Genomic DNA, 8450 nt, shown 5'->3' on the forward strand with positions numbered 1-8450 from the left:
AGGTAGGCAGGCAAGCAGGCAGGAAGACAGAACTTTTGGATGGATGGATGGATGGATGGATAGGTAGATAGATAGGTAGGTAGAAAGATAGACAGGTAGGCAGGATGGCAGGCAAGCAAACAGACAGACCTTTTGGATAGATGGACGGATGGATGTACAGAGACAGACAGACAGAATGCAACAGCGGCGGCACTTTGGGAAAGCGGTGCCGGCGGCTTTTCCCAACGTGCTGCCACATTCAAGATGCTGGTGCCGGTGTGATACAACAGACAATGGGGTGAGCCTGCAGGGTCAGTGCCTTGAACGCCCCCCTGCTGCTTCTTAGCGTCCCCAAGGGGGCCAGCAGAGGGGCACTAAGAGGCAGCAGGGGGGCGTTTGAGGCGCCGCCCCCGGAGTGGTGCTAGTCAGTGGGTGAAACTGCAGGGCCGGCCGATGCCTCGAACGCCCCCCTGCTGCCTCTTAGCACCCCTCTGCCGGACCCCTTGGGGACACTAAGAGGTGGCAGGGGGGCGGCATATCGAACGCGGCCACGGTAGCACATAACGTGCCACCACTTCTGCATTGGAGGCGCTGGTTCCAGAGTGGTGCTACAGTCAATGAGTGAACCTGCTGGGCTGACGTCTCGAACGCCCCCCTGCCGCCTCTTAGCACCCCCCTGCCAGCCCCCTTGCCTCTTAGCGCCCCCCTAAGGCATCCCACCGCCCCCCGGGGGCGGTACCGCCCACTTTGGGAACCACTACTCTCGGAAGAGTGCAGAGAAAAGTAATAAAGACAATTAGGGGACTGGAGACTAAAACATGAAGTAAAGTTGCTGGGATTGGATATATCTAATTTAATGAAAAGAAGGACTGGGGGTGACATGATAGCAGTGTTCCAATATCTCAGGGGCTGCCACAAAGAAGAGGCAGTCAAGCTATTCTCTAAAGCACCTGAGGGCAGGATAAGAAGCAATGGGTGGAAACAAACCAGGAGAGAAGCAACTTAGAACTGTAGGAAGTTAGCACCCTCCAGTCTCCTAGAAAAATGAAATATCCTGGGAAATATTACAAAGGCAGAATATTTCCCTAAAAAGAGAAGAAACTCAGAAGCAGAAACTGACCTCAGAGAGGCAGAAACTCAGCTCCCCACCCCCCACGTTTGCTAATGGGCCATTAAGGCCTAGGCCAGAGTATTCTACATAATAAAGGCCTCTACCCATCTCACCACCTGGCCCGGGAAGATTGTATCAGCCAACACTCAGGTGAAGGAAGAAGAAGAAGAAGAAGAAGAAGAAGAAGAAGAAGAAGAAGAAGAAGAAGAAGAAGAAGAAGAAGAAGAAGAAGAAGAAGAAGAAGAAGAAGAAGAAGAAGAAGAAGAAGAAGAAGAAGAAGAAGAAGAAGAAGAAGAAGAAGAAGAAGAAGAAGAAGAAGAAGCAACTTTATTGTCATTGTACAAGTACAACGAAACTGTGGGTGCACCCCAGCAACTGTTCACAATATAATAAAACCAGAGCACTTAAAGATGAAGATTAAAAAAATAGAGTACCCGCGTCTCCATTTGCAATTAGAGAGTACAATATCTATGAATATACACAAAATATACATCCTGTGGTCCAGACAAAGCCTACAAAGTTAGCTAAGACCCCTGCCCCTGGGAGTCTGACAGCCAATGGGATACATTTCTTACACAGGAATAGGAAACACTAAGGTGGGGCCCTAACAGAGGGTATATAAGGGTCTCTCAGCATCTTGGTCTGCCCTTGTCTTTTCACCTTGAAGCATGTGATCATCCTTTTCACTTTGGAGCTCCAAGCCATGTGCTCCTGTCCACCATTAAACCATCTTTCCAAACAGCCTCCATGTTTCCAGTGTCTTTTTCTCTACTTGGAACTGAACCCAGAAAGATAATTCTTCCAACAGAACCAAGGAGACATTTCCTGACAGTGAGAACAATTAATCAGTGGAATGGCCTGCCTTCAGAAGTTGTGTTCTGACCCACACCCTTTTCCAACAAATCAAATACAATCTAGAGAGAACAGAAGCCTTGCAAAATAATTAGCTGTGATAAGCACAAGCCTTGCCAAACTGTGCGAGACTTGTCAAAAGATAGCAGACAAGAAATAATTTGCAGTACAAGAATCTTCAAATACAAACTCAGGATACTGGAATGTCCACGAGGCTGGAGTTTCAAAACGTCTTTGCCTTCTGCAAAGTATGTTCGTTTCACAGCTGGCTTTTATCTTTTTGAAGGAGCGGCCATTACCTTGCAGCCTTACTCCCGAGTCGCCCGTGCTGTTGCAGCTGCTCTTTCCTATGAGCAATCCTGCGTGCATGCGCACTTGGCACAGGCTCCTTGGGAACCTCATCGGTGCTGCCAGCCCCCACAATCTGTGAAGGCAGCAGTCCACTCCCTAATGGTCCTGGCCCCTCATCTGAGTCCTCGCTCTCCTCAGCCGTCCGCACCTGTTGCCGGCTAACCGCAACAAGTTGTGAATACTCTAACTCTGGAAGTTTTAAAGAAGAGCGTCAGGTTTCCAAGTGATGAAATCCATTTTAAAAGAAAAGAACAAAGTCCACCTTCAAAAAGATTTCTTTTATTTAGGAAAGCATCAAATTGGCAAAGTCCGTGGTAATTCCGGATCTGACCCAACCCGGAATTACTCCACAATATTAGAAGTTAGAAACAACCCCCCAAAGTCACTTTCTCCAATAGAAGTAATTCAACTTTGCTTGATGTCATAAATCTCCACCTCCAGGGGCCCAAGCCCGGACAGCTCGTTTCCCACGGGAAGAAGAATCACCTAGCCTAAACACTCTCTTTATCTCCACTCCTCCCCCCTTAGAAATGTGTCGAGCCAGAAACCCTTCCCTCCGTTACTGCCACAGAGAAAATAAGAAAAAGAATATATACTAAGACAAACTAAAATGGCTACACTTATGTCAATTTCGGGCTTGACAAAGAGATTGGATAATTGTTTGTGAACTGGTGGGGCCACAAAATAGATAAAAGTAATAGAATATGAATAAGCTAAAGTGAGGTTTAGAAATTGAGATATTTATCCCTTCCCCATTTTTTTCTGCAGTCTCAACTGCCTCTTATCTAACCATTGTCCAGGGTGGGCAACTATGGCCCCTCTATGACCTGTGGACTTCAACTCCCAGAATTCCTGAGCCAGCCATGATATTAATATAAGTGCATCCTACCTCTGCTTCCAGCTCTATTCTGATCGAATTGGCCGTGGTGAGTTGGCTGTGGTGAATAGGCCACGGGGAAAGGAGAAACTTCCTAACAGCAAGGACAATTAACCAGTGGAACAGCTTGCCATCAGAAGTTGTGGGTGCTCCATCACAGGAGGGTTTTAAGACTGGACAGTCACTTGTCTGAAATGTCACAGGGTCTCTTACTTTAGCAACGGGATAAACTAGAAGACGTCCCAAGTCCCTTACAGCTCTAATCAGATTGATTGAAAGTTGGGGTAACAGGCTGGAACTGGGCAGAAATGGAGAGGCTGTCTAAAAGGGTGATGTCTTCTCCAGGATGGCTTGCTGCAAAAAAAGGTGATAGCTGCCCTTCTCGTATCTGGCTGGAGTAGATTAAAGAGATACTTAATGTCAAACAGCCTGAGAAGCCAAAGCAAGGGATTAACCGATTAACAGAGTTGGAAGGGACCTTCTAGGTCATCTAGTCCAACTCCCCAAGCAGGAGACTCTACAGTATGGGGCCTACACTAGAGGTGGTATTCAGCAGGTTCTGGCCAGTTCTAGAGAACTGGTAGCAGAAATTTTGAGTAAAACCGACAAATACCTCCTCTATTCTCTGCCTCCCGAGTCCCAGCTGATTGGCTGGGTCTCCTTTTGTTGCCCTGCACAAGAGAACGGAGCTGGAAAGCAGGTTAGTGGGGTAGGAAGCTTCAGTGGCTGAAGGGGCTCGGGATAGCATAATGGGAGTGTGTGGGAGAAATAATCCCTGTAGAATTTACCCACAACGTAACAGTAGAACTAGGACCTTTCACAGTAGCTCAAGGGGCTGTTCCCTGCTTAAGAGCCGTGGCGGCTACAGTCGAACTTGTGAAACGATCTAAGGATTTAGTTCTAGGACATCCACTATTGCTGAAAGTCCCCCATGAAGTTTTTGCGATTCTCTTAAAGAGCCAGACACAAGCCTTCACTCAGCAGCGTTTGGCTCAATATGAAACTGAACTTTTTACCTCTGATCACATTACGTTTGAGAGATGTAATACTCTAAACCCAGCTACCCTGCTCCCCACAGAACAGGAGGAAGGTAATCTCCATGGTTGCCTCCATTTAGTGCATGACGCTGAACTACCCCGTTCCGATTTAACAGATACCCCGCTACAAAACCCCGACATTGAACTCTTCACAGATGGTTCCTCCTACATGCACGAGAACAAAAGAGTAACAAGAGTAGCTGTAGTCTCCCTACAAGAAATCATCTGGGCTTCCCCCCTTCCCCCCTCCCACAGCGCCCAAGCAGCTGAGCTTATAGCTTTAAGTAAAGCTTGCGAAGCTGCAAGGAGCCGATCTACTAGCATCTATACAGATTCCAAATATGCTTTTGGAGTCTGCCATGCAACAGGAGCTCTATGGAAACAACGGGTTTTTTTAACTTCAGCGGGACAACAGATAGTACATGCACCATTAGTAGCCAAACTATTAGAAGCCCATCCAATTACCACAAGCACTAGCGGTCATCCATTGTAAAGCCCACCAAACAGATGACTCTACAATAACAAAAGGAAACCAATATGCAGATGCAACAGCCATTAAATGGGTGGCAACCAAACCTCTACCTCACACCATCATGACACCAGCCTTAACAACGAAACCAGAACTACCATACAAACAATTTCTAGATAAAGGGGAATCTGAACAATGGGGAAAAAAATTTCAGCAGTTTTTGAGCAAGGATTTTGGAGAGTCCCAGATGGCAGACCTATAGCCCCATGACGTCTCCTTAGGTTAATTTGCCAAAGACTACATACAAAGGGACATTGTGGCACACAAGCTATGGTAGATGCCATCAGGAGGGTATGGTATGCACCTGGAGACTATAGTGAGGCTACAAGAATAGCCACGACATGCCAAACCTGCCAAGCAAATAATACCACCTCCAGAAAAGCAATTCATGAAGGAGGAAGACCCTGGGCACAGAAACCATTTGAAAAGATCCAAATGGATTATATACAGCTACCTAAGGCAAATGGGTATCAATATGTTCTTGTCTGCAAGGACCAACTAACCCACTGGGTAGAGGCCTTCCCATGCCGCCATGCTACTGCCCTAGAAACAGCCAGACATCTCCTCAAGGACATTGTGCCTAGGTTCGGGGTCCCCACCATTCTGGACATGGATAGGGGAAAACACTTCATAGCACAAGTCCTCACACATATATTCCAGGCTCTGGGCATTACCCAAAACCTCCATGTGCCCTATTCTCCGACATCATCAGGAGCCGTGGACAGAGAAAACAAAGAGGTGAAGACCCTACTGGGCAAACTCTGTCAGGAGACATACTTCTCCTGACCATAAGCGCTCCCAATTGCCCTCTTTTATATCAGAACTAGACCAAGACAAGATATAGGTATTTCCTCCTTTGAGATCCTTTTTGGTCGACCCCCCCGATACCCTACAAGGCCTAGATCCTCATTCCCTTTGCTTAGATAGGGGGGATAGGGTTCTCTCTTCTTATCTTACAGCCCTGCAAAAGAGACTCCAGACCCTCCGGACCCAGAGTGCGCTGACACAGACCTTACCCCTGGAAGAAGCCCTGCATCCATATGAGCCAGGAGATTGGGTGTGGATCAAGTTCTTCACCAGAACCTCACCTTTACAACCCAGGTGGAAAGGACCCTACCAAGTCTTACTAACTACACATACCACCATAAAGGTTGCAGAATGAGACTCTTGGATACATTGGACACATGCAAAGCCAGCAGTCATAGACCATAGCCAAACTCCACCACAATCAATCCCACCCATCAAACTCAAGAAAAATCTGGACACAAATCAATGGATGCTTGCAGCATTCTTCAACACCATTGAACCACACAACTGTGAGAAACCAAGTGCAAACATTGAATTACACAAAACTGGACTCCCAGGTGCTGAGTTATAAAACTCTAATTTTTTTTTAATTTTTCTCTCACCTTCTCCATTTTTTTCTTTTTTCCCTTTTTCTTCGTATTTTTTTTTTAACAAGGAAGAGACTTCAGCCATACCTTTTAGTAATTTTTGAGACTTGATCTATACCTTTTTTTTACATTTTATTGTTACCGTTTTTTTACATTGTACTAAAAAAAGGAGGGGGGAAGAAAAGGAATCTAGCAATGGGAAACATGAAATGCAATATATACTATGCATTATTATCTGTAACAATTGTAACAATTGTAACACTTGTAACACAAGCAACTGCGTTCCTGGAACCAAAGCTTATCCCAGAGAAAGGAAACGTATGGGAATTTTTAGCAAAGGAAATACTCAACACCACTAACTTTTGCTTAGCAGGAGGGAAATCAGTCAAGGACATCTTAACCACATGCCTAATGGGAGTGGCAACTAGGCCACATAACATCATTAACTACACCACATTTAGAAACCTTCCTGACTCCTACGAAAGCATTTTTAGCTGGGGCCACTCTACAAAAACCAAAGACCACACCATGTACACCCTACACATTGCTCCAGTAACCACCTCTGAAAGATGCTTTAATGTCACTGGGTGCAGCACACTTAGGGTCACAGAATGCACCAGCCTTAGCAACACAGAACTAAAATGCAACTACACAGAGACCATATCTTTCTCATATAGTTACCTGAAGCTCCCACCAGGGTGGTTTTTCTTTTGTGGCTTAAAAGCCTACTCATACCTTCCTGCAAATGCCACCAATGGCCCCTGCACCTTGGGAAGGTTAACCATGCTTATGCCATCCTTACAGAGAGGACACAGGAGAGCCTTCCAAACCCTAGACTCAGACTGTGATTCCAAAGTCTCCCTTCGCACCAAAACAGAATATGTCTCATTGGCAATATCCCTGGTAGGGGTACCTGGATTGGCAGTGCGAAATTCTAGAAATTTGAATAGCCTAGCATGTACCCTAGCAAAAGGCTTGAATTCGACCTCCCATGCCCTGGATGCCCTTAACAGAGAACTGAGGGAGGTCAGAGAAGCCACCCTGAAGAATAGGGCAGCAATAGAAGCATAATTATGGCTGCGAAACATTCCACGGGATGTGTTGCTTCAATCTAGACGAAACCTCAGGACTCCTAGGGAGGGACATCCACCACCTGAAAGAGCTAGCTCAAAATATTGGTCATGAGCAATCATTCCTGGACTTTTCATGGCTCTTTTCGTGGATGCCAGATTTCCATTGGCTCAAAATCCTTACAACAACCACAGACACCATTTGTGTCTTTGGAGCCCTCATGTGTTGCCTCTGTCGATGCATACCACCCTGCCTTAGCTGCCTAAAGGCCTGTATTCCCTCTCAGAAGAGAAAATCGAAGGGGAGACAGGCGGTCATGATGATGATCCAGATTGATCACGAATACCAAGTATACCCAGACACTCAATCAGAGACCATCCTCTAAAAAATAAAAATAAAAAAATGAAGGATTGTGGAAAGGGAACTTCACGAAGACAGTAGTGTCACTCAAACAGGAAAAGCCCAAGGGGAACATCAGGCCAGCCATAAAACAAACTTACATAGGAACAGGAATCCAATAAAAGGTATTAAAGAATCCCTATAGACAAAAGCCTAAGTAATTAAGAAAACTAGACAAATAAGAAAAGGAAACCCTTACAAACACAGGACATACCAAATAAGCAAAACAAACAGACAAAAGACACAAAAAAATATAAATTACAAAAGAAATGGACAGGAGATTGCCACAAAACAAATATGAAAAAAAAAAACCATTATAAAGCTAAAAGAGATTAGAAAAAACCGATAATACAATCTAACCACCCCACGGAGTTTGCCTTCCGCACCCCACGGAATTTGGCTTCCGGCGGGAATAAAGACAAACTCAAACAGGATTTGAAACATTAAGCACAAATACAAATATTCACACGAAATCAACTCACAAAACCAGGGACTTACCATAAGAAGCCAGCTAGCCCAGGAACGCAGACTTCTCGCTGTCCACCGCCTTCCTGAAAAATAAAAAGATCCAGCTTTCAAGCAGTTGTCCGTATCCTTGCGCCGGAGCTCTCCCAGCGGGAAAATCGAATCCTCGGAAGAAAGGCATTTTGACACCTTTCTACATTAGCACCCACCCCTCTCCTAGAAAAATGAAATATCGTAGGAAATATTAAAAAGGCAGAATATGTTCCCTAAAAAGAGAAGTAGAAACTCAGAAGCAGAAACTCACCTCAGAAGCAGAAGCTCACCCCTCACCTTTGTTAATGGGTGGGCCATTAAGTCCTAGGTCAGAGTATTCTACATAACAAAG

The sequence above is a fragment of the Notechis scutatus genome, chromosome 2 (assembly GCF_049901735.1).
Source record: "Notechis scutatus isolate UNSWTSFEM ecotype Mainland chromosome 2, rNotScu1.2, whole genome shotgun sequence".
Classification (NCBI taxonomy): Eukaryota; Metazoa; Chordata; class Lepidosauria; order Squamata; family Elapidae; genus Notechis; species Notechis scutatus.